Raw genomic sequence first — 27,983 nt, 5'->3', positions numbered from 1 at the left:
ATTTGCAATTTGATAAGTAATGTGCGTTTATTGAATTTTGCTGCTATCAATCTAAGTCCTGGGGTTAGTTTTTTAAAACAAAATAAAAATGCTTTTGGTTCTTCTTTCTTTGCTTTTAACTTCTAACTGAGCTTTTAAGTAGTTCAGGAGATACTTTAATTTCTTTTTAGGTAGTTGGTGCTTTTAATATTCTTTTGTGTGAAGAATAAATACTTTTGCACATGAGGCGCAGTATAATGCTTTGCCTGACTTGGTGCTGTTTAGACTGTATAGTACTATTAGTTAAGTCATGCAGAAACTTGACAGCTTAGATATGATATATTTTTTTTAGAATACTCTACCCAGAACCTGACAGAGCTACAGTATTGAATGGGGTCAAGGTAATAACGTGTCTTGACTCCTTTTATATGTGTGTGGAATTTCCGTGACCACATGAATTCATCTGAACTTATTTGAATACACTAATTATGAGTCCTTTGGCTCTTTCAAGCAATCATAACTCATTCGTAATTTTTAAATTAGATTTGTGCAGTAGCTAACACACAGATTCTTAAATGTATCGTAAGATGAATTTGTAAGATGGGGACACTGACCATATGCTGTCATAATACTTCTCTTTATTTCACGGGTTTGTATGTCCTATTTTAGATTTGTATGCATTCTGCTGTTTCTAAAATTGGTAGCTAAGCAATGCATTTTTTAACATTAATTATCAAGTTTGGTCTTACTCTTAAATTTCTTGTGGTTGCATGAGGCAGCACAGTGAGCATCTACCTTGGTGATCCCCACTTTCCTGGGTTTAAATTATATTGATCTTGACTATAACCTTGACATTTAGGAGAGTTGCCTAGACCCTGAAAATATAAAGCCCAATGTGATCGTAAATGCCTGTTTCTATAATGTCCTCAATTACGCAACAAAAATAATCCAGAAAAATTGTCAGGATACATGAACATTTTATGTAGGTATTGGCCTTGTATAGCCCAGACTTACCCACAAGAAAGAGTTCATTTTCTGAAGAATCCTTCACCAAACCAAGGGTTAGGTTTACAGTCCCGAGGCTGTGACTCTTTGGTTATTATAATCACAACATCTGGAGGAATCTGTTTCTTCCTTTGAACATAATGGTATGCTTATGCTTTTTTTTTTTTTTTTGCTTTGCTTGGTATTTTTTGGAGGGATGTTATCAAATGTGTCTATCGCATGACTCATTTTATGGTGTAAGAGGTTATTTGGATTAAATTGTCATTGCAATTTTTACCCTGTCTGCTTTACTCACTTAGACTATACGACCTTATGAAGAGTCAGGCGAAGCCAACATGACAGAAGAAAAAGTGATTATCTGAAACTCATCTAGATCAAAAAGGATGTATTTTATAGCTTAGGACGTCACATAGAAAATATCTTTGCAGAGTTACTCTCTCAAGTGTGGCATCAACGTATGGGAAGAAAACCAGCATTTTTCAAGTGCCTAGTAAAGGTTAGGTATCCCACCAGGGGCTTCTGGACGTAACTCATTGGGGAGACGGTTTCACAGAATGGTTATGCCTGGAGTATTGTGGGGTCCCAGCTTTGTCAGAGTATCCTTGGGCAAGTTCCTGACCTCCTTCTCATTGTCACTTTTTACATGAATCCTTTGAGGTAGGCAGTGATATCCCCATTCTATAGAAAAGAAAACAGGCTCATTGAAGTAAATTTGTTCAGAGCCACATAGCTAGCAAGTTGCAGTGCTTGAATCTGGTGCCAAACCCTGCTTAAGATCCAACTCCCTCTCTCCCATTCCATGTCATCTCCTTTCCAAAGCTGTGTCTCAAACTTCAGTATGGCTACTGAGTTGAATGTTTCAACTAAGTAGGCTGGTCACTTTCATGTTGAATGAGCCAGATTAGAAGTACTGGTTATAAGAAGAAGGCTCGGAAAAGGGAATTGGGAGAAGGGACTTGGAGCTGGTCGTTCCCCTAGCTTGACTAAGTGGCCTTGAAGAAGTCACCTGTCCCACTTACCTCATAAGTGAACTGTTTAGGCTTACAGAACTTTCACATCAACCCTTTTATCATTGTGAACTATTCCTCTTTGTCTCTGGTAAAACTTCTTATGTTAAAGTCTGTTTGTCTTAATATAGCCAGTTCAGCGGTCTTTTGCTTACTTTTTGAATGCATGGTGTAACTTTACCCTTTCTTCTGACCTATTTGTGTATTTCTATTTAAAGTGTTTCTCTCTCTTGGGTGAGTATAGTTGATTCTTGCTTTATTGTTATTAATATCATTATCATTATTACTACTATTTTTATCCATTCTGACAGTCTGCCATTTGAATGGAGTGTTTAGTCCATTACGTTAAAAAAATTTTTTTTAACGTTTATTTATTTTTGAGACAGAGGGAGACAGAGCGTGAGTGGGGGAGGGGCAGAGAGAGAGGGAGACACAGTCTGAAACAGGCTCCAGGCTCTGAGCTGTCAGCACAGAGCCTGATGCGGGGCTCAAACCCACAAACTGTGAGATCATGACCTGAGCCGAAGTCGGATGCTTAAACAACTGAACCACCCAGGTGCCCCTAGTCCATTACGTTTAAAGGAGCTGTTGATATAGTTCTGTATTCTGGAGATAAAGTTTTAAGAGGCATATTACATTTGCATCTTGATTTTCTGTATCTTCTCAGTTTCTAATTTCTAATTAGAAGTTTTTCTTTCTAATTTAACTTTATGAAAAAAAGTCTTGTATAGGTTGGATGCTTATTAATGTAACTGGTTTGTTGTGTGGGTCACACTTAGTGAGACACAAGCAGAAAGCAGTTTTATTCTTTTCCCACCTTGATGTTGGGTGATATTTTTGGCAGATTCCATAGCTGTTGAGTCATTTTGTTTGAACTATTGAAACCACCTAATTTTCAAAAATTAGGAAAATGTGTTTATAATATGAATCAAAACTTCCTTTTTCCCATCCAGGGTACAGCTTCTCCCGTTTTCTGTCCTTGAGTCTGACCAGTGGCTTGGTCATCATGAGTGAGGAAGAAAGGTCATTTCTGGTCTAATTCTCCTCTCTGTTCTTCTCTCTATCCAGGGTCTCTGGCTCCTCCATAGTTGGCAGGGGGCAGAAAAAAGGTTTAAGACTGTTTTACTTAGCTGGTGCTGTTTGTTTTCATGGCCAGTTCATCCTCATACACATCCTGATGGGTTTTTGTGGAGGTACCACGCAAGTTCATTGACACCATGCCATTACTGGATGTGGGCATTGCAGCTCCTGGGTAACCATGGATAATCTTCAGCTCCTATCCTCTACTGGTGTATCACTGGAGCATCTCTGAGCCCTTGTCCAGGCTGCCTATTTGGGTGGAGATTTTTTAAGATCACTCAAACCTTACTACAATGTGTAGTATCCATTTGGTCTATAGGAAGACTCACATGTCAGCACCATCAAGCTCTGTAGTGTAGCCCATTTCCCCTTTCACTGAGACTCTGTTGCCTTGCTCTAATATTGAAGGCAGCATCTGCCAGGCTCCTGTGCTCCAGCCTCACGCATGGCCCACAGAACAGGCGAGGAGTTTCTGTGCAGAGGCAAGCATTCAGCCAAGGGAGAGAATATCAGCCTCCCTCCTGGCAAGTTGCTCCAGTGTGTGAGGGGTTGTTGTAGGCAGTTGGTCTGAGCTGATGGGAAGGAAAGGGAACCAACTCTTTGTTCTTGAGAATTCTCTCTGAAGAAGTGTCTTCTCATATGGAGACTCTGGGGGGTGACTTCTGGACTGGTTTGGTGTATGTAGCAAGTTCTGTGGTCACATGAAGGGAAATCCTCACTTATTGTCTTTAGCATTGAGACTTTAGCTGAAAATTTGAAACAGTAAGAGACTTCATCTTCTACTTCTGTTTAAAAAAATTTAGAAATTACTGTCTCTACAGCAGAATGCACAGATAAGTGTTATACTTTCAGTTACATTTATAACTTGTGAACTACCTACCACACTTTATAATCTTCTCCCTTCACAGTAATGAGAAATGCTAAGTATAAAATAAATGCTTAATGAATTTACTCATGGTGATTACAGGATATTGGTCTCTGGGGAAAGTAAGGATGACCAATACAATAAGAGGAATGAGGTTTCTAATCTGTAACACTTTCTGCTAATTTGATTAGCAAATTTGGTCACTTAAATGGAAAAAAATGTAATTTAAAACTATTGTTACCTTTTGGTTTTGTTGATGGTTTCCTTTGCTGTGCGAAAGCTTTTTTGTTTGGTGTAGTCTCAACAGTTTATTTCTGCTTTTCTCCTGGCCTGAGGGGACATATCCATAAATATGTTGCTAAGAGTGATGTTTAACAGATTACTACCTATGTTTTCTTTCAGGAGTTTTATGGTTTCAGGTCTCGTATTTAAGTCTTTAATCGATTTTGAGTTTATTTTTGTGTATGGTGTGAGAAAGTGGTCCAGTTTCATTCTTCTGCATGCAGCTGTCCTGTTTTCCCAGCACCATTTATCGAAAAGACTTGTCTTTTCCCCCATTGTATATTCTTGCCATAGATTAATGTCATAGATTGTCATAGATTAGTTGATCATATATGCGTGGGTTTATTTCTGGGCTCTCTATTTTGATCCATTGATCGACGTGTCTGTTTTTATGCCAGTATATTGTTTTGATTACTACAGATTTGTAGTATATCATGAAATCTGGGATTGTGATACCTCCAGCTTTGTTCTTCTTTCCGAAGATTGCTTTAGCTATTCGAGGTCTTTTGTGGTTCCATACAAATTTTAGGATTATTTTTTCTAGTTCTGTGAAAAATGCTGTTGGTATTTTGATAGGGGTTGCATTGACTCTGTAGATTGCTTTGGGTAGTATGAACATTTTAATGATATTAATTCTTCTAGTCTGTGAGCATGATATACCTTTCATTTGTTTGTATCATCTTCAATTTCTTTTATCAATGTCTTGTTGGTCAGGTTGGCCAAGGCAGGTGGAACCTGAAACTGGGTTGAAGGCATCTGTGGTGGAAATCTCTAAACAGTTTAGATCATATATGTGTATTTATATATTTTATATATATATTATATGTACACATCATACATATGTATATGTACTATGTGTATAAGTATACACGTGTAGGTGAATGTTTATTTAATGTATATGTATACATACACATAAATGTATGTATTTATAGTTCTGATATAGCTGTCAGAGAAAGCAATGACATATGATGATGTTAACTCAAATATATTTTAAGAGTTGGCAATGAATGAATAGCATAAATAAAGCAGAAAGATTTGGAACAGGAAACAGGTAATTCTCCTAATTTATGGAGCAGATACAGATAAATATAAAATGTATTTATCAGTCTTTTGGTCAGCTTATCTTGAAGTAGAAAATAATCTCAAAATATTTAATATGCTTTTGTACTAGAGTCTATAGGTGACAGCATGATGATTTTAACGGTATAGATTTAATCCTGATTGGAGTTGATTACCAATATACTTTCAAAATATATTAACATGTATCATTTATTACACAATAATGATTTATCTGAATAAAAAGTTCTAAATAGGTACTGTCTAATGCTTAAAAATAACCTTGGAGCTTATGAAAGTTATGCATGATCAACCTAAAAAGAGAGTAACTGAAAAGCACAAAGAAGGCAGGAAAGTGCTCTTAATCTAATCATAAACAGGTAACCATTAGAGGCCAGAATGAGAAACCCCAGATTGCTTTTGCTTATTGATACATTTTTTTGCCATGACTTAGAAAAATTGGTCTTTTCATAGTAGAACTTCCTTTGATCTATATTTAATTTGCTCACTTTATTTTTCTGTTAAAGACTAATAAGAATTCCCTTTCATGGCAAGACTTTATATGTGGAAAGCTATACCAGGATTGTATCCAATATAATCAGAAATCTGCTAAATATAACTTTCAAACATTATTTGTAGAGTAGAGTTTGATGTAATTTTCTGAGCCTTAGTCAGTTGTTAAGAATTACTTTAAGGTGCAGAAAAAGAAATAAGGAAAGTGAGCTGGTGCATAAGAAAAGAGGGATTTTAACATTTAAGACTGTTTTTAGTTCTAGCACTGGAAACTACTTTTGGCAGTTAATTTAATGTGGACCTCAATATTTCATTTTGTAAATGGGGAAGTGCCTGATTGTGGGGTGAAATGCAAGGGGGAATATAAATGCTTTTGGCCTGTTTTGGGGGGTTTGCTTTAAGTAAGATAAGCATTCACGAAGGAGTCCAAATGTGATAGAAAGCTTGGAGTTTTAAGCAAGATATTTAAAAGAAGTTGTGTACAGAGTTATACTTTATTACCAGACACTGTCTTTGTAAAAGTAACTTCATTATCTTTTTTCTTTCATAATGAAGCTTGTCTGTTAAAATCATTAGCCTTTGGTGAAGAGTGAATACTTAAAATTTTTTTTAACATTTCTTTATCTTTGGGAGAGAGAAAGAGAGATAGAGAATGCCTGAGTGGGGGAGAGTGGGGGGTGGGCAGAGAGAGGGAGGGAGACAGACCCAAGCAGCCTTGGCATTGTGAACACAGAACCCGATTTGGGGCTCGAACCCAGAAACTGTGAGATCGTGAACTGAGCTGAAATCAACAGTCAGCTGCCCGACTGAGCCATCCACGTGCCCCAGGAGTGAATACTTCAAAAAATAACTTTACAGAAGAAAAACTGAGTGCTATAGAGTTATTTAATTGAGAATACTGTTTTTTTTTCTGTGTCAGGGGAAAGTATTGAAAGGGGTTAGCTTAAAAAAAAAAGAGTATGTCCTTTTTTTTTAATGTTATTTTTTAATAATTTACATCTCAATTAGCTAGCATACAGTGCAACAGTGATTTCAGGAGTAGATTCCTTAATGCGCCTTACCCATTTAGCCTATCCCCCCTCCCACAACCCCTCCAGTAACCCTCTGTTTGTTCTCCATATTTAAGAGTCTTTTATGTTTTGCCCCCCTCCCTGTTTTTATATTATTTTTGTTTCCCTTCCCTTATGTTCATCTGTTTTGTCTCTTAAAGTCCTCATATGAGTGAAGTCATATGATATTTGTCTTTCTCTGACTGACTAATTTCACTTAGCATAATACCCTCCAGTTCCATCCACGTAGTTGCAAATGGCAAGATTTCATTCTTTTTGACTGCTGAGTAATACTCCATTGTATATGTATATACCACATCTTCTTTATCCATTCATCCATCGATGGACATTTGGGCTCTTTCCATACTTTGACTATTGTTGATAGTGCTGCTATAAACATTGGGGTGCATATGTCCCTTTGAAACAGCACACCTGTGTCCCTTGGACAAATACCTAGTAGTACAATTGCTGGGTTGTAGGGTAGTTCTATTTCTAATTTTTTGAGGAACGTCCATGCTGTTTTCCAGAGTGGCTGCACCAGCTTGCATTCCCAAAAGAGTATGTCCTCTTAAAGATAATCCAGCCATTATTTGGAAAAAGATTCAGCATCCTTATACTAAATTATGATTTTTTCCCCCAAAGATCTATGTACGGAAAAAAATTTCAAATATACCTAATAACTAATGAAAAGGGAGAGGAAAAATTGGAAATGTGTTGTATCACATAATAACTATCCCAATTGAAGTTTTAAAAAAAATGGGTAGAGGGGCGCCTGGGTGGTGCAGTCGGTTAAGCGTCCGACTTCAGCTCAGGTCACGATCTCGCGGTCCGTGAGTTCGAGCCCCGTGTCGGGCTCTGGGCTGATGGCTCAGAGCCTGGAGCCTGCTTCGGATTCTGTGTCTCCCTCTCTCTCTGCCCCTCCCCCATTCATGCTCTGTCTCTCTCTGTCTCAAAAATAAATAAACTTAAAAAAAAATGGGTAGAATCCATTTCTAGCTGTCCTGATGAAAATCATGACTTACAAAATACTTTGTATTGTTTAAAAATCAGTAGAAATGTTAACCTGAAATGGCAGAACAGAGAAGCTCATGTTTAGTCTAATGCACTGTGGTTCACTTTTCCATCTATGCACGTATATCATAGACTGTGCACATATTGTGTAAAAATAATTACCAAATGTTTCGGGGGTGGTGAGTCTATTTCTCCATCAGAATTTATGAAGTTGTTAAATTGGAGTCATAACAGTTTATTTCATTAAGATGTTTACTGGATAAATATTTTCACCAAATTTTCATCAACTTCGAGGAGGAATTATTTATTCAGTGAAAAGTGTTAGTAGTCTATTGCAAAATTTACCTATTTTTAAAATTCTTTCTGCAGTAGATTTTTTTCCTCTTTTGGTTCAAATGAGCCTATTATTTTAACTGCTTCAATATATCTGATATCTTGTATGCTTAGAAACGATAGGTGTTATGCCCGCCTGCCAACCAGTCTCTAAGATATTGGGGCCATATGATCTATTAATGTGCCCTGGAAAGAGTAGCTCATGTGTGTCCCTATGTGGGTGGGGGTGTGGGAGCTATTGATTTCTGAGAGAAACTGAAGCCATCGACTCGTGGGTTTATTTTGCATCATTTCTAGGTCATATAGTACCTTGTTTTTAATATGCCATGTGTATAGAAATTTGGTAATTCCTTACAGCTGTAAGATGAGCTAGAGAAGGTCACTATCTGTGTCATGCCAAACCACGTCAGATTTCTGACATGGACAAGAAATAATTGTGCTTAAGGTTACAGTGGACCCTTACTTACCCTGCGTGTGCTTTTGAGGTCACGAACTGAAGGTTCTTGTGACTGTTACCTCGGCTAATGTGTACGTTTTATAAACAATATTTGAGTAAAGATCAGAGAGAGGAAGCAGCATGGTACAGCAGAAAAGTGAGAGCTGACCTTTTTGGGTTTGAATATCAAGTCTGCCTTTTACTAGATAGATACGTGGCCTTAGGTGAGCTCCTTAGCTCCTTATGAACTTGTCCCCGTCTGAAAGGGGAGCCCCCAGTAACTAACTGGTGGGTCGTGAAGGTTATGAAATAGTGGCTGCAAAGTGCCTAACACATTGTCTGGCTTATCTAGCTACTTCTTGAGTGTAGTTCTTTCATTTCTCTAGACATTTGACAGTTGAATATGTCATGTTGGGTCAGTTGAACAGTTCATACCATCATTGTATTTCTAGAAATGATGCTCACAAATATTTTTTTAATAAGGATTGCATGAGGGGAAAGTGGGTGATGGGCATTGAGGAGGGCACCTGGTGGGATGAGCACTGGGTGTTGTATGGAAACCAATTTGACAATAAATTATATTTAATAAAAAAAAGAAAGAAAAAGTATATTTAAAAAATACTGTAAAAAATTCATACAGTAGTACATTTTACAGTAGTACCATTCCCATGCTTACTTCTATTCTGTCTGGAAGCGATCACTGCTATTAATTTCAAAAATGTTTAAATATACACAAAATCTTAATTTCTTTTCTTTTCCAGTTTTTCTTCATGTCCTTCCTCCTTTTCTTCCTCTGGCTATTGCCCTCTGACTGTGTCCAGGTTATTCATGTTAATTACATAAGAAGTAGCCTTTGCTGTTATCCCAGAGAAAAACAAATATATTTACTCATGAATTCTCATACAGACAATATATTAAAAAATCATGTTCAGGGTGTTTGAAATTATTATTTTACAAAATTACGACCATGTTATGTGCATTTTTCTGCATTTTTTTTGCTCATTCAGCAATATCACAGGAAAACATCTCCAAACCATTTGTCAAAGCCATCATTGCTTATTTTACATGGTGAATATTTCCCATTCTGTGACTATATTAATTATTTAGTGAGTTTACTATTAAAGTACTCTGTATTTTTCCCCATCTTTGGCCATTAAAACATTTCTACATCAAAAATAAAAAAAGGATTGCATACTTTTCATAAAGTCTGTTGGTAATGTGTAGTTTTACCCATTCATTCATTCGGTACTTGTCAGTACTTGTTACATGCCAGCTTTCCTCAGCTCTAGGAGTTTATGTTTTATCAAGAGAGGTCAATCTAAGAGAAATGACTAGAATTTTAAGTTCCACAGAAAGTACATCGCTGAGGCTCTGTGGAAGCACAGAGTAAAGGCATCTGAACTAGGATGCAGGGCAGCCCTTCAGCCCTCAAGATGTATCCTCCTGTTCCTGTTTTCTGTTTTTTAGAAATGTTTCCTTTTTTTTTTTAATTTTTTTTATGTTTATTTTGTTTTAGAGAGAGAGAGAGAGAGAGAGAAAGTGTGAGTCAGGGACGGCCAGAGAGAGAGGGAGACACAGAATTCAAAGCAGGCTCCAGGTTCTGAGCTGTCAGCACAGAGCTAGATGCAGGACCTGAACCCACCAACCGCGAGATCATGACCTGAGCCAAAGTCAGCACGTAACCCACTGAGCCAGCCAGGTGCTCCTGAGATGTTTCCTTTCTGATGTTGAATTTAGTTGGCCATACCTCTAAATATTTCCTTTTCTTTGTTGAGACATACAGATTTTGTAGATAGTCTTTAGGTAGAGCATGTTCCATTTCTTGATCACTGGAATAACATTGCTCTCTTTTTTGGCATCTTTTAATTTAATTTTATTTTTTTAAATTTTTGTATCCCTGACAGAGTGAGGTGGTCCACAGGAGGGTGCCGTGTGGCTTGGTAGAATGACATGGCCTGTTGTTTGCTGATGGTTTTCCTCATGACTGCTCACCCTCAAGCTTGTTGCCTTTTACTATGAGGCGTGCTCTTAATGAGTGGAAACTGTTGATGAGTCAGCAATAGTTCCGTGACTGTGTTATTGGATAGTTCTGTGGAGCATCAGTCAGTGGAAATAGGAGGGGCTTTGAGAACATAGCATGGGGTGGGGGGGATGAATCATATCTCGTGTTAGAATATTTTTGGCTGTGAGTTATAGAAAATGGCAACTTGAACCAGCAGAGGTTTGTCATTCCTAACATGAGATGCCAGTTTAGGAACCTAAGCATTTTGGGGAGGTGTAGCATCTCAGCAAAGCCACAAGAGAACCGGGTTCGTTCTGCTTTCTTTCTACTCATTTTTTGTCTGCCTTTTGTTCTTGTGGTTGTGAGATGGCTCTACACCTCCCAGTAGCTATTCCCAGGAAAGAGGGAAGGGAATGGGTTCATGTAATGAGAACAGACTTTGTTAGAGCCCTTTCTTTCGCATCTCATTGGTCAAAACTGTGTCACATGCATACTCCTAGCTGCAAGGGAGTCTGGGGCACAAACCATTTTAGCCTGGCGTATTGCCGCCTACAAGAAAATTAAGGTTATGCATGTTGGTTAGACAAATAGCCATAACTGCTATACCTGAGGATTTTATTTCTAAAAAAATTCTAATTTTATTTCTAATGACCTTAGGTTGAGATTTCATGATTGGTAGGTATTAGTTGCCACCTCATTAATGCATTTATTTGACAAATATCTATTAAATGCATAATTAAATGCCATTCCGAATTGAATAAAATATGAAAAATTTCTGAGTATGGATGTAAGCTAGTGAAAGTTTTTCTTAGCCTATATGTAGTAAACCACTGGAACTGTGATGTTTCAAATTGAAAACAAGTGAATTTTGTTTAGCTGACCTCCATCATGCAACTTGTTAATAATTATTACCCACACACTCCCTTCTCTAACCCTTGATCATTTTGCTGATAAATTTGGAAGCCTGCCCCATAAGGCCGAGTTGCTCTGGTTTTCCCATAATACTCCCTTTTCCAGCTTTTATGTGCTTACCCATTAGGTCAGACAAATTTCCTTTTCAGAATTTGGCATTGTTTCTTCATTGGAAAGGAAAAAGATTGTTTTAGGCCAGGAAAACTTAAAAAGGAAAATAGAAAACTATCAGCTTCTTTAAAAAAAAAAAAAAAAGATCAAATCTCGTGTTAGGATTTAGAGTTGGTCTTGTGCTGTTCTGTTCAGAGGGAGCCAAAGTTTGTTATTGCCCCTGGTTCATCTTTGGAGAAGACTTGGTAAAGCTTTACACATGTTCTTTTCCCAAACTATGATATAAATCCTGCTTTTTAATTTATGTCCAGTGTCAGATTTTCAATAGTGGTGTCTGGCAGGGTCAGTAAGTCAAATTCTGAGGCTGTAACGATGATTTTACTTGGCATGTGAGTTTCCCTGCTTATTGTGAAAGCTGCGACTACCCTCATATGACCCCTCCTAGTCTCTTTCAAATTCTAGCTGCATGAGTAGTGAGTCGTATGAGTGCCCATCTTTTGGCTGTTCCCCAGGAACAGATCATTCAGCTACATCAGTGGGTTGCAGATCTGATAGTTTATATCTGCAAACCCAAAATTTATACCAATAGAATCCCTCTGTCTGTCTCTCTCTTTCTCTTTTAATGATCCCCTCTTGGATCTTAGTTACAAAGATTTTTAGTTCATGGAACAGATCGCATTGATATTAATTATAGGTCATCCATTTTCCTACTTCTTTTAATCAAAGTCATACTTAATGAGCAACAATGTCTGACAATCCTGAGAAAAGCCATGCTTCTATGTTTCTGTCACTTAATTAAAAGCAGAGATACTTGAAATAATAATAAAAAAATAAGTTTATGGTAGGTAAGTACATACTTGTCATTTGGCTTTTAAAATATTTAAAGAAAGATTCAAGGCCATTATTACTTCATTAATAAAATTGTAACTGAAGGCTTTTCATCTTTTCTAGTATGTTATTTAATTTAAAATTTTTAAATTTATTTCCCCTTTTTGATGAAGGGTGTTTGGAAAACAGGAAGATTGTGATATTTATGCTCTGTGCATTTCTCTCTTTGTCATATTTTCACACATAACTTTAATTAGATGACCATCTTTTAATATTTTATTATGGAAAATTTAATGATAATGTAAAAGTAGAGCAAATATTACAGTGAACCTTCATGTATCCTTCATTGAACTACCACAAACTCACTGACGCTTTTTTGATTTGTTACCTCTCCTTGTCCAAACCCTGACTGGATTCTTTCAAAGCAAATCCTAGATATCTTCTTGTTTCTGGGTGGCCAATTTTATTATTTATTTATTTATTTATTTATTTATTTATTTGATAGAGTGCATGTGAGCAGGGGGCGGGGCAGAGAGAGAGAGAGAGAGAGAGAGAGAGAGAGAGAGTCTCAAGTTGGCTCCTTGCTCAGCACGGAGCCCGACGTGGGGCTTGATCTCATAACCATGAGATCATGCCCTAAGCTGAAATCGAGAGTTGGACGCTTAACTAAGCCACGCGGGTACCTCTGGATGGCCAGTTATGAACTGAAGATCTATGAGGACCTCCATACAGTTGTTACTGGGCCGTAGATTATGATTTCGCTCAGCCTGTGCATGTTGAACCATGTTTCTGAATCGATCGTGATTTGTCCTGGCTTTTTGTTGTTGTTGCCAGCAGAGTTTACCTGCACCTATAAGACCTTAGGTAATTTCAGAAAACAGAATAGGCAGCTGTTACCCTAACTGTCCTGTGTTGGTAGTGAGAGAGCCAAAGTAATGCTGTTTCTAAAGTGAAGAGAAGCAGGAGAGACAAGGCCCCAGATGCTGGCAGACTTTGGGAGTCCATGTAGGGATTTGGTATTGCTTCTAAGGAGAGACGTTCTGGAGCTAAGTGTGACCAAGATGGTCGTACTCAGGAAGGGCATATGCAGGTATGGATGTGGTTACAGGAGTCACATGCCTTTCAGCAAGATTTCTTACTTTAAAGGGGGTTTTTATTGTCTGAAAAAAAGGTGACAACTGGAATGAGCACAGGCTAATCTAGGGAGTCCCCATCCAATGTGTGTGTATGAGTGATTCCATTTACTCCGGAGCGTAATCTCCATGAATTAAATGCATTGGCAGTCATTCCAATTTTTCGAGTTCTTTTGGGTTAGAAATTATGGTCATTGTTTTTCAAAAACTCTCCATATCATTATCCCCACTGGGAGTTACATTGCTTTACACATGGAATCTAATGTATCAGGGTCAGAGTCACAATTACATTCGTGTGGACGTGATTCCATTGGCTGTTTTAATTAGATTTGGTTGAAACAGTTTAAGGAGTAGATGATTAACTTAGACTATAAACCTTTTACTTATTTGGACTTCAGTATATAAAGTTAAAATATTGGAATACTTTAATCTTTGCCAACAAGTAATTTTGAAGAGAAAAATCATATTTAGTATTTATTAGGGACTAGCAGGTTTTCTATGTCAATTATTTATTGAAAATAATAAATGTAAAATGAAATCACAGCGATCTTATTTTGATTTAGTTTCCTTTATATATTTTTCTTGATCCAAAAGTCTTAGCTAAGAAATACAGAGCCTGTAAATATGGCTTATTAGCTTGGAAAATAAAAAGTATACAACAGAAGGAAACAGCTGCTTATAATTCTGTTACCTTCTGTTACCTACACAGGCTATTACAACTTCTTCACCTCATTTCCCCCTTGGAAAAATAGAAACAGGAGTGGAATTTTATACATTTACTTCATGGAATGAAAGTATTGAGTATATGTCATTGGGATAGATGGGAAGTAAATACTTTAATTCTAATTTTGAAAAATTCCTATCTATATCCATTTGATTTTATTCATTTGCTCCTCAGAAATCAAATCATTGGAATCAGAATCTTTAAAATATTTCATTTAGAGAGAAATGAAGAAATATTTTAAGTCTAACTTGAAAGATTTCTATTTGTTTAATATTATAAATGAAGGCATAACATAAGGAAATTATAGCGTTACGGTCTTAAAAGTTCACCTTTGCTACTTTCTGTTATTAGTGGATGGTCTTTCTTCTTTTCCACCCCCACAGGAAGAGATGGTTACTGTATGATATGGAATCGTGAAACGTGATCTTTCTTAAAAAGGTAGGCGTGTGTGCTTTTTAAAATTAATTTGTGACATTTAAAAAAATGTGTTATCTTGAGTAAATTACCACCCGAGACTACTTAATCAAGAAGCAATTTTTATGCTGCTAATGCATGCCATTGTGAATTGAATTAAAACCTCAGATTCAGCTTTCTCAATTCAATACTGTGTTTCCCAGTCTTTTAAAGCATGACCGTTTTGAATGAATTGTTGATGTCTATAGCAGTCAATGCACGTGAAGTGTAGTAAGTGAATGTCTTTCAGTAGATCCATTTTAAAAATTGAAATAGATTAATTTCAGCCTATCTTGATGAACTATGTTCCTCTTTTTTCAGTGGGTGACTTCATTGTAGGAAGCCCAGAGTTTGGAAGTATAAAATGGTCTGTGGTTCAATCTGTCATATCTTATGTTTTCTTCTGTGAGACTTCTTTTTCAGAGTGTGGATTGTGATTTGCATGATACTATGTCAGACCTTGATCTTCTTTGAAGCTAGAATAATAATTGGAATTAACTGCTACATAAATAATTTATATTATACCTCTTGATACTTTACAGCTGTAATGAAATTGTGGGCATTCTTAGGTTTATGGAGCTTTTTGTAAACTATGGAGTCTCCAAGAGGTGTCTAGATTTCATGGGCTGAGCTCCAAAACTAGCAGTTGCTTTTGTTTTCATACGGTACCTTTTACTCTGTAATGTGAACCAACATCAGCCAGCTCCCCTGTTCTAAAATGTTCTCAGGAAAGTGGCATGTCCTGAGAGGTCCTTGGAGACATGAGTTATGGTGGGGTCTGATGGGGCTGTCACCCAAGCCACAGGATCTCCTCATAGGTTTTGGGATGTTCCAAGATCACAGAAGTCAAACCTGACTTTGTGCCATTATCCTTCTATGTCAGTTTCCTCTCCAACTGTAAGATTTTAGTTCTTTGGTCATTTCTGAGCAGAGAGGTTATAGTGTGGAAACATTTCTCCCCATTTTACAATCACAGACTTGTGGTGTTAATGGCATCTTCTTCATTCTTCCATCTGCTTCACAGAAGTGACTTTTCATCTTCAGGGGCACCTGGGTGGCTCAGTCAGTTAAGCGTCTCTTCTCTTGATTTTGGCTCGGGTCATGATCTCACAGTTTGTGAATTCAAGGCCCACATCGGGTTCTGAGCTGTCAGCTTGGGTTTCTCTCTCTCTCCCTCTCTCTCTGCCCTTCCCCTGTGTGCTCTCTTACTCTCTCTCTCTCAAAGATAAATAAATAAGGGTGCCTGGGTGGCTCAGTTGGTTAAGCATCCAGCTTCAGCTCAGGTCATGATTTCATGGTTCATGAGTTCGAGCCCCTCGTCAGGCTGTGTGTGGGCTCTGTGCTGACAGCTTGGAACCTGGAGCCTGCTTCAGATTCTGCGTCTCCCTCTCTCTCTCTCTGCCCCTCCCCCACTCCTGCTCTGTCTTTCTCTCAAAAATAAAGAAAAACATTATAAAAAAATAAATAAACTTAAAAAACAAAAGTCACTTTTCACCTCCAGCTTAAAATGAACTTGTCCAGAACATGGCCAACTCCAGTCTGGGAACCACTCAGTAAATGTTTGCTTTAAATTTTTTTCCTCAAATTATTTCTTTAGATTTTGGTTTCCAAGTTGACACAGAGAAATGAGTTAATCAGAGAGTGAGTGTATTTTTGACAAAATGATGATAGGAAGAGAGCTGATGAACATCATATAACTGTTGAGTTATAACAGTACACTTTTAGGAAACCCAAATTGTAAGACCTTGATCTTCTTTGAAGCTAACAGGATGATCGAGCTTCAGTACAGCATAAATAATCTATATTGTACATCTGCTATCAGATAGATGTTGAAAATACTTGACTGCCATGCATTAGGAAAGTTACTTTTTCTCATTCTCCATTACTAATCCAAAGCCCCTCTTGTGAACAGAGACCCTCATTTGTGCCACATATCATCACAGATCTGCTGACCACTTAGGGATGTGTCTTTAGAAGAGGTTTCCTAACCTGTGTGGGTCATGGAGCCCAGGATGCTGTGGGATATTGTAAGATGTCCTAGAATCTATGGTAATATCAAGGATTGCTCATGTATTGAATAAATTACCATCTCCTGTGTTTTCTATCTACATAGCTGCTATCATGATGAAGAAATATGCATGAATATAAAGTATTACTGACTTATGAGGAGCTTTTTTTTACTCTAATGGGTTTTCTTAATAGGAGTTAAAGCACCACTCTTATAAATGGTTAATAATGTGTTTTGACATGAAAAATGGGTCACTGTAATCAGAGACATTGAGAAACATTGTTCTAGAACATAGTGAAGGTACCTAAATCAAGGTAGGGTTGAACCCATGATCTAACGAAAACGGAGCCAGAATGAATGTTCTTCAATAGTTATGGGAAAGAAATATCCACATTTTTTAAAAAGATACTAGATAAGGTTACTTGGGGCAGTGGATTGGTTAGACACCACCAGAAAGGCTAGTCTGCACTGTCAGGTACAGATAGCCCGAAGCCGCATGTGGTTATTGAAACCTAAATTTGTATCTATCTATCTATCTATCTATCTATCTATCTATCTATCTATCTATCTATTTTCAACGAGGGCTTGAACTTACGATCCTGAACTGAGATCAAGAGTTGGATTCCCAACCAAGTGAGCCATCCAGGCGCCCCTAAATGTAAATTTTAATTAGGAAAATTAACAATTGAGTTCATCATTGACACTAGTCACAGTTCAGATGCTCAGTGGCCACATGTGGCAAGAGGCTACATCCTGGACAGCGCATAGATAGAACCTTTCCATCATCACAGGAAGTTTTGTAGGCAGTGTTGGGGATGATGGTCCATACTTTTGTAGCTTCGCCCATGAGGTCCTGCCACTGAGTGGACATAAAGCCTGGCTTGCCTTATAGAATCTTGGGGGATTTTATGGACATGAATTCCCTAGTGCACGACTGGAAAAGAAAATTGTTCTCCCCATATTCTTTTTCCAGTTTTCTCTCTCATGACCGCTCCCATTCCATGACAACCAACAGGGGTCTGTGTGCATTTGATTTGTTAATATTTTATTGTGTCTGTAATAGACCTTTGTCACTACTGGGGCTGCCTGGCATCTGAATCCTTTTCCTGAATTTAGGGGAATCCATCATTGTGTGAAGCTGGGTGGGTGAGAGTACCCTGTTCTTAATTTCCCAAACAGAAACTCCCGTGTTTGTGTTTTTTCGGACTTCTGCCAGCTAGAGGAAGCACAGGACTTAAGGTCTGCCAAACCTGGGACTGTACCCCCTGGCTTGAGTGATAACTCAGTGAGGCAGAAGGTGCTTTAGAATTCTCCCCATCCCTGGTGCAGTCAGCAGCCCTAGTGGCTGTGGACAGAGCCAGCTGTGGTGACCAGGGCCAGTGGCCTTGGTGGTAGGTGTGACAGAATCGACTGTGGAGAATGAAAGAGAAATGAGGAAAACAGCTTTTCTGCATATGTAAATAGTTTCACCTGTTCCAGCGGCCATCCCCCTCTGCGTGGAATAATGATAACAAGGTAACTAAAGAGCATCCAGAGAACCAGAAATCAGTGATTCCATAAATTAGCCAGGACACAAGTAAGATATTCTGATCTTCTTTTATGGAAAGAAATACTTTCATTATCCTTACCTGAAAGAATACATATATAAGAATTATGGACACCTCACACTGTGTTAGTAGTGGGACAACTCTTTTTTATTATTTTTGGTAGAGATTGGTGTTTGTAATTCTGTTTCTTTACACTGAGAATCTAATCAAAACTGTTGCCTGTGAAAATCACATTTTTGATTCTTGCCAGCTAGGTCGATTGGCCTGTTTTACTTGTTTCCCAGAATAAGTAGACTGTGGCATGTTGTTTTACGTTGTGTTTGAGCATATAGTCTGTTCCTCTTGTGTGCTGCTTCCTCACTTTGAGGCACACAGCAGCTGTGTGACCATCTGTGTCAACATGGGTGTCAGAACTGGGACAAGGCTTCTAAACCCATGTTCTACCTTCGTTCTTCCTCTGCTTGGATGGAGATGACCATGGACTGTAGTGGGTGGTGAGGGAGACAGGACTGAAGAAATCAGGTCTATATTGTTGTGTGAAGAAGCACTCTTCCCTAGCCAGGAACACCCACATATTCTTGAATAGAAAATCGCTGATGGCAATATTTTCAGTCTTTCGCAGTAACAACCGTATGCAATGGAAGAAGGAGCATAAATTATGTGAGCATGAGAGAGAGAGAGAGAGAGAAAATTAAACTTCTTTTGTGTTGAGAGTTTGTATATTTTTGGATCTATTTGTTACAAAAGCTGACATTACTCTTGTATGCCCTCATTCAGCACATAAATATCATTATTTCTTATCAGTTAATTAACTGACATTTTTCCTTGTTAGTTGCCCTTTATCTGCCTCTCCACTGAATTATTAGCATAGGTTACGTATGTAGTTATGACGAGGCTGTGGAAGAAGGTAGGGCACGTATTTCCCCACATTGCCTCATATTGCTTACAGATAGACCTAAGAGCCAGAAGGCAGCTTAATTCTTCATTGGAAAAACAATTTGCCAGTTTTATAAAATGTAGATTCAGCATTTTGAGTGAGTTTTTTAGCCATGAGGATTGTAGTGCCTGAGTATCCAAGTTCAGTGACTAATTTTTGCTTCATTAACATGTAGAAAATCTTTTATTCGTTTATTTATTTTTGAGAGAGAGTATGTGTGAGTGGGGGCAGAGAGAGATAGAGAGAGAGAAAGCATCTCAAGCAGGCTCCATGCTGTCAGCACAGAGCCTGACGTGGGGCTCGAACCCACAAACTGTGAGATCATGACCTGAGCCAAAATCAAGATTTGGACATTAACCGACCGAACCACCCAGGCACCCCTGTAGAAGATTTCTGACAGTCTTATTAGGAAGCATTTTTCCAGGCTTAAGGGTTTCAGGTAGGCTGTAGAGATAGTGAAGGTGGAAAGGGTGCTCTGAAATTATCTCAGTTTAATGTGCTGCTCATTCAAAAGCTTCAAATGTGGTGGTTCAAGAGATTATCCATTTTGTGTTTTGCATGATGTGTGAATGATTGGTGGGCAGAGATGAGGCATTAGGGATTTAATATTTCTGTATTGTAGTTTACTGTGTATTAACTAATAAAATTTTCCTCTTCTAAAATGTGGAAACAGGAACTGTGTACTTTGTGAGGTTATTAGTGGAGGTTTTAATGCATGCTAATACATTTGAAATGTTTGAGTCCTTTGGGGGAAGAGTGCTTAATAAACACGAATAACTACTTATATCAACAGTTCATTTCTGTTGACTTAAGTATACGGACATTTTTTTTTTCTCTTAATAATGCCGGAGCATCTTAGAAGCAGTATGTAGCAGCTTGAACAAAGTAGAAGACGTTTTTAGTGTCAGCACTGTGTAACCTGTCACAGTTGATTCAGTCTCTCCTGCCATATTCTTTACTGTTTAAAGGCACTATTCAGCAGGATTATTATGAACAAAGTAAAAAGTTTGAATGGAAAAAGCCACATGGCTGTCACTTCTACCTAAATTATGAAGGTGATGATATTTAAGTCTAAGACCATTCCTATAGGAACCCCACAAACTCATGCCTATTGCTTCCACTCTCCTTAAAGTATGCTCCCCCATTGTACTTTTGAATGCATTGGCGCATACTCTGTGCCATAGTATGGAGTGTATCTCAAACTTTTTGGTCTTAGATCCCTTTATACTCTTAAAAATCAAGAGGGTCTCGAACAGCTTTACTTTATGTGCCTTAACATCATAATTATTTGCCATATGAGAAAGGAAAAAGGGGACACAAAACTATTTCTGTATCAATTAATTTTAAGTAAGTAATAAACCCATCACATAACATAAAAAATTAAAAAAATTTTTTTTTAATGCTTATTTATTTTTGAGAGAGAGAGACAGAGCACGAGTGTGGGAGGGTCAGAGAGAGAGGGAAACACAGAGTCTGAAGCAGGCTCCAGGCTCTGAGCTGTCAGCACAGAGCCTGATGTGGGGCTCGAACTCACAGACCGTGAGATCATGACCTGAGCTAAAGTCGGATGCTTAGCCAACTGAGCCACGCAGGTGCCCCTAAAAAATATTTTAAAATGGAACATTAACTATATTTTTCTAAAACAAGATACATTTCGTAAGAAGCATGGCACTGTTTATATTTTCGTAAACCTTTCATTTCTGGCTTAATGGAAGATACTTGGATTCTCTTACTTGCTTCTGCAGTCCGTCAATGGAGATTTCAAACATGATGAGGCCTCTGTAAACCTCCACCTTGTGAGATAATGGGAATGCAAAAAGGCAAATAATGTCATAGGACCATTATAAAAATAATTTTGACCTCCTGGCTTCTCTGAGGTGGCAGTAGGCGCCATACTTTGAGAGCTGCTGCTGTGCAATGAATCCCAAAAGCCTGTCTTTAGAGATCTCCTGTTTTGTCACATTTGCTGCTTTGTACCAGAAACATTCCGCCCCCCCCACCCCCCATCCAGTGAATGAGTAAGAAAGCAACGATGAGGACAAAAACATTGTGTAATTTACTAAAACATTCTCTTTTGGTTTCATGGACAGAATGCTGCCTCACCTAATAACCCAAATGGAAGCATTTGAATTATCGGTACATGTATCTACCCATATTTCTTCAACTGAGCAGTGTCCCTAAGTAATGATAACTAGGATTATGATCGTTAACGTTTGTGATGAGATGGTGGGCCATTCTCAAATATTAGTAAATGTATTTGTCAGACACCGTGACATCTATATAGGAAATCAGTGGCATACAACCAGAAGCAGTTATTTATTTATTTATTGCAATGACTTATCACTTGTATTCTGTTGTTTATTACAATAAGTATTTCTGGCCTGCGTGTTTGGAGGTTGGCTGGGGTTTGAATGACCTACGCTAGGCTCCACTGGGCTCAGCTCCAAGCTGTGGGTTGGATTGAGGATTGCTCCTGGTGTCTTTCTCCTGAGACTTGAATGTCGCATGGTCTTCTGCCATAGCAGAAGTGTAAAGACCAAGTAGAAACTTGCAGTGTCTCTTAGGGCCTGTCCTTGGAGTTGACCCAGTATCATGTCAAGCTCACATACCATTGATATAGCAAATTGCATGGCTAAGCTCAATATTGATGTGGCAGGAAAATACACTCTTCCAGTGGAGAGTGTGGGGGTGGGTAGGGAGAAGAAATTGCTAACTGTGGCTTTCACATATTCTAATTCACTACAATGTGCAATTCTAAATTATTAGTAAATACCTATCTTTACCCAGTGAATTCTTTTTAAAAAAAGGTTTTGTTTGTTTGTTTTTTTGTTTGTTTGTTTTGTTTTGTATTTTATTTTAGAGAGCGCAAGCCGGGGAGAGAGGCAGAAAGAGAGAATACAGAATCCCAGGCAGGCTCAATGCTCAGTGCAGAGCCAATGTGGGGCTCGAACCTATGACCCTGGGATCGTGACCTGAGCCAAAATCAACTGACAGAGTCACTCAGGTGCCCCTACCTGGTTAATTCTTTTTTAAAAAGGTTTATTTATTTTGGAGAGAGAGAGTGTGAGTGGGAGAGGATCAGAGAGAGAGGGGGACAGAAGATCTGAAGTGGGTTCTGCACTGACAGCAGCGAGCCCTATGTGGGTCTCGAACTCATGAACCACAAGATCAGGACCTGAGTTGAAGTTGAACACTCAACCAACTGAGCCACCCAGGCGCCCCCCCAACCCCTGCCCCTGGTTAATTCTTAATCAGAAAAATAACTCAGGGGCTAAATTTTAATTTTAGGCTGCCATCTTCCTATTGACTGTGTCTTCAAAGTAGCACTGGTGTCTAGCCCTTACCCCCTTGTCACAGTTAACTTTTCAAGTTGTTCTTCATGCTATTGATCCGAACTATTGTGAGAACCTCTAAATTGGTCTCTATCCTAGTTACTGTTGCTGTGCAACAAACCACCCTAAACTAAGTGCTTAAAACGACAGCAACCTTGAATCTGCAATTAGGGCAGGGATCAGCAGAGAAGGTTTGTCTCTGCTCCTTGTGGCAAATGCTGGGTCTTTGCTAGGTGCTGGAGGATCCACTTCTGAGATGATTCAGTCACATACCTGGCAAGTGGAGCTAGCTGTAGGCTGGGAGCTAAGAACCAGGAACCTCGGATTGTCTCCAGGTAGGCTTTCCACAGACCGCTTGAGCTTCCTTAGAGCATGGTGGCTAAGTTGCAAGTGTGAGTGTCCCAAGAGATAGGATGTGAAAAATGTCAGTTTCTTTTTTTTAAGTTTTTATTTAAATTCTAATTAGTTAACATACAGTGTAATATTAGTTTCAGGTGTACAATATAGTGATTCAACACTTCCATACGACCCTGGTGCTTATCCCAAGTGCATGCCTTGATCCTTATCATCCTCATCACTTCTGTAACCCATCCTCCCACCCACCTCCTCTTTGGTAACCATCAGCTTGCTTTCTATAGTGAAGAGTCTGTTTCTTGGTTTGTCTGTTTTGTTTTGTTTTTTCCTTTGCTCATTTGTTTTGTTTGCTAAATTCCACATATGAGTGAAATCCTATGGTATTTGTCTTTCTCTGACTGACTTATTTCTCTTAGCATAATACTCTCTAGCTCTATCCATATCATTGCAAGTGGCAAGATTTCATTCTTTTTTATGTCTCAGTAATATTCCATTGTGTGTGTGTATATATATATAGATATAGATATAGATATATATACACATACATACATACACACACCACTTCTTATCTATATATTAGTTGATGGACACGTGGGTTATTTCTATAACTTGGCTATTGTAGGTAATGCTGCTATAAACATCGGGGTGCATGTATCCCTTTGAATTACTATTTCTGTATTCTTTGGGTAAATACCTAGTAGTGCCATTACTGGATTGTAGGGTAATTCTGTTTTTAACTGAGGAACCTCCATACTGTTTTTTAGAGTAACTGCACCAATTTGCATTCCCACTACCAGTGCACGAGGGTTCCTCAGAAAGGTGTCAGTTTCTTAAGGTTTGCCTGAGAACAGGTCCAGTGTCACTTCTGCTGGATTTTATCAGTCAAGCAGTCACAAAGTCCAAGTTCAAGGGGAGGGGACATAGACCCCTGTGTTTTAAAACTGTTACACTTTCTGCCTCAGTTCTTCTCAGCTCCAAATTGCCCTGTATTTGCATCCTGCCTCCAGATTCTTCTTCCTAAAGCATAGCTTTATTTGTGCCATAGCTCACCATTTTCTACCAAACAAGAAGCAAATTAATCTTGTATTCAGAATGATCCACTTATCAACCTTTAGCATTCTCTGTGCTCCAGCCAAACTTTGTCTGGGTTTTTTCTCCTCTTGCCTTTGATCATATGGGTTTTTTTTTTTCTCTTTCTAGAATATTAAACCTCTGATCTTTTCACATCCTGACATTCTGTGCTTAAAATAAATGCTACTTTCTTATGAAGATTTCCTTAAGCTCTCCATTATTCTGCAATATGTCTTTCTGCATTCTTCCACAGTAAATTTTAACTTTTAGAGACCTCTCAGTTTCTATCTTATACAAGAATATATGCATGTGTATGTGTTTTATTTAAAAAATTTTAGTATTTATTTTTGAGAGAGGGAGAAAGAGACGGTGTGAGCGGGCAAAGGACAGAGAAAGAGAGGGAGACAGAGAATCTGAAGCAGTCTCCAGGCTCTGAGCTTTCAGGACAGAGCCTGACATGGGGTTTGAACTCATGAACCATGAGATCACAACCTGAGCCAGAGTTGGACACCTAACTAACTGAGCCACCCAGGCACCCCTATGCAATTTATATACACTAGTAGATTTTATGTACCTCAGAGGAGCTTCATGTTTTTATATATTAATTTTCAGTTGTACCAGTATTTTGAGATGTATGTAACTACTTGCTTTTCTTTTTTAAATGAATGGATTGAAAGTATGAATGGAATTAACAGACCATGTTTAGACTCACATGAAAATCTGCTAAAAGCACTATGATTGTTGATTAAGGTTGCTGATTGGCTACAAAATAAGTAAAAAATAGATTGTTGAGTTAATTATGACATCAATGTTAGAAAAGATTTTTGAAGAAAAGATTCCACTTACAATTACAGTGTCATGGTATAGAAGTTGGGAGCAACTTACCTAGACATCTGAGGGACTAAGTGAAGAGAGGTAGAAAAGTCAATTGTAGGACATAAAATCAGTTTCAAATAAGTGGAGAAGGATAGTTTGTTCTTGGAAAGTAAGTTTCAGTACAACAATATAAAAACATCAATTTTGCTTAATTAAAGCACAAACATGATGCAATCAATCCCTATCAAAACTGGGGAACCTGCCAAAATGATTCTGAATACGATCTGGAAGAATGAACCTATAAAACTCTGCCAGAATTATAAGAAATATTAAACAGGGTACTTGCCATCTCAAATATTAAAGAATAGTATAAGTCAGTAATGATTGAACAGAAGTATTGGCACAAGAATATATCAATGAATAAAATACAGAGAGTCTATAGGTAAGTGTATATGGTAACTTAGTAAGTGATAGGGTTGGCATTTCAGATTGGAAGGAAAAAGATAAATTATTCAGCAAAAGGTGTTGGGACACCTACCTAGTCATCTGGGAAAATGAAACAGAATCCCTACCAGACAACTCATTTGAAAATAATTCTAGAGGAAAGAAATTATAAATGTAAAAGGTAAGATATAAATGGATGTGCATAATATATGAGTTGATATTTTTACAATCTTATGGTGGGAAGGGCATCTGTAAGTAGAAAATATGAAGGAAAGTTTCAAAAAAAGAAACTATATACACATTTTAAGTCTTTAATATTTTAGTGTAGTGGAAAACCATCTAAACCATGAAACTTGTTTGCATAACACAGGATCAACAAAAGGCTGATATCCCTAATATACAAAGTGCTCTTACCATAAGCTCTTACAATTTCATCAGTAAGATGAACGTCTTGGGGTGCCTGAGTGGGGTGGCTCAGTCAGTTGAGTGTCTGACTTCAGCTCAGATCATGATCTCACAGTTCGTGGGTTTGAGCCCCATGTCGGGCTCTGTGCTGACAACTCAGAGCCTGGACCCTGCTTCAGATTCTGTGTCTTCCTCTCTCTCTGCCCCTCTCCTGCTCACACTCTGTCTCTCTCTCTCTCAAAAATAAACATTAAAAAAAAAAAGATGAACATCTTAATAGAACTGTGGGGAAAAATATGAACAGGTAATTCATAGGGGCACCTGGGTGACTCAGTTGGTTGAGCATCTAACTCTTGATTTCAGCCCAGGTCATGATGCCAGGGTTGTGGGATCAAGCCCCACATGCTAAAGGTGGAGTCTGCCTAAGATTCTCTCTCTCCAACCCCCTAACCACCCTCCCAATCGCGCACTCTTTCTCTCTCTCTAAAACAACAAAACAAAACAAAAAGCAGGTAATTCGTCAAATAATGGGTATAGGGCCAGCAAACATGAAAAGGTGTGCAAACCTGCTAGCTATCAAAAGTGCAGATTAAGTCAACACTGGCATATCTCTGTGACCAAAATGATGAAAAAAAAAAAAAACCCCAAAGAAAATATGTCTGCAATTGGTAATGGTGTGGGGAAGCAAGTACTATAATTTAGTTTTTCTCAAACTGAGGTGAGGGACCATATGCCTCCACTCTGTTTTTGGCTGATATATTTGTAAAATACATTAAAAATAAATAGTCAAAAAAAGAAAATGAAAAGTTTACAAAATAAACTCTCAAATATATTTCTAGATATAAAATGTTTATCAGATGTAAAATTATTCTGTCAATACCTATACAAGTTTCTAAGTGTTTACTCTCAATTTCTGAACCTACCTGGTGGGCCAGAACTCTTTGCAGTCTGGTACCATTTTGTAGACCATGCTTTGAGAAGTGCTGCTTTCTTGTACTAATGGGAGCATATTTTGGTTCAGAATTTCTGAAAGGAAGATTGGCATTATGTATAATATTTTAAGTGTGCAAACTGTTCTGTTTCTAGAAATTTATTGTAATGTTATAATTAGATAGTTGTGTAAGATTTTTCTATCACTTCCTGTTACATAAAGAAAGGTGGAACGCAAATATTTTTCAGTATAGTAATGGTTACCTAATCATGGTATAATGTAGACTGTGGAATACCGTATAGTCATTACAAATAATTAAGCAAATGTTGTGTATTAAATTTTTTTACTGTAGGAAGTTCAAATATATGTAGGAAGAATAGTATAAAGAATCCCCATACAGGGGCACCTGGGTGACTCAGTTGGTTAAGTGTCCGACTTCAGCTTAGGTCATGATTTCATGGTTTGGGAGTTCAAGCCTCTTGTCAGGCTCTGTGAGGACAGCTCAGATTTTGGAGCTTGCTTCAGATTCTGTGTCTCTCTGTCTCTCTGCCCCTCACCTGCTTGTACTCTCTCTCTCTCTCAAAAATAAATAAAACACTAAAAAAAAAAAAAAGAATCCCCATACAACCATTACCCAGCTTCAACTATTACCCACTCATGACCAAATTTGTTCCTAGCCCTTTGCATTAGATGTGTATTTATTTATATGGAAAGATGATCGTGACCTTTTATAAATAAAAAATAATAGGTTATAGAGGAGCATTTTTTCCACTCATTTAACAATTACTGATTGCATCCCTACCTCAGGAATGGCACTGTTCTAGGAACTGGAGCTTCACAAGTGGACAAAAAGAAGTAAAAACTCAGCTTGATGCTTACATTCTCGTAAGGAAGACAGGACAATAAACTAATAAAATTACAGTATGTAGTTAGCGATCATCGTTCGGAGAAAGATCAAGCAGTGAAAAGGGAATAAGGAGCATACAGGTGCTGTAGTCTTAGGAAGGATGGACAGAGAATGCCTCCCTGAGAAGGTGGTCTTTGAGTCAAGACCCTGAGCTGCTAAGATAGGGACATGCGACTGTCTTCAGGAAGAGATCCCCGGCTGTTGGGGATGGGGATGGCAAATGCTAACACCCTAAGGCAAAAGTGAGCCTCATGTACATGAGGAAGAGCAGGGAGGCCCCTGTGACTAAGGCAGAAGTGGGCCGTGTGTGTGTGTGTGTGTGTGTGTGTGTGTGTGAGAGAGAGAGAGAGAGAGAGAGAGAGGGAGGGAGGAAGAGAGAGAGGGAGGAAGAGCAGTTGGGGCCCTCGGACTAAGGTGCAAGTGGGCCTCCTGTATGTGAGGAAGAGCAGGGG

The 27,983-nt window shown here is 38.3% G+C and overlaps 1 protein-coding gene across 13 annotated transcripts in view; it reads left to right on the top strand.

Annotated features, from left to right (window-relative positions):
- The window catches only part of PLCB4 (phospholipase C beta 4), a 420,239-nt gene that overhangs the window by 18,197 nt on the left and 374,059 nt on the right, over positions 1-27,983 (top strand). For 8 of the 13 annotated variants that reach the window (XM_078444273.2, XM_078444268.2, XM_078444259.2 and 5 more), the window contains exon 2: positions 14,710-14,764. The exons of the other annotated variants lie outside the window; for them this stretch is intronic. The gene's annotated coding sequence lies outside the window, so the exon portion shown is untranslated. The remainder of the gene's footprint in view (positions 1-14,709; positions 14,765-27,983) is intronic. 13 annotated transcript variants of the gene reach the window in all.

Source organism: Panthera onca, chromosome A3 (genome assembly GCF_046562875.1).
Source record: "Panthera onca isolate mPanOnc1 chromosome A3, mPanOnc1 haplotype 2, whole genome shotgun sequence".
Classification (NCBI taxonomy): domain Eukaryota; kingdom Metazoa; phylum Chordata; class Mammalia; order Carnivora; family Felidae; genus Panthera; species Panthera onca.
Note: the sequence above shows the minus strand (reverse complement) of the source record. Positions and strands in the feature narration are given on the sequence as shown.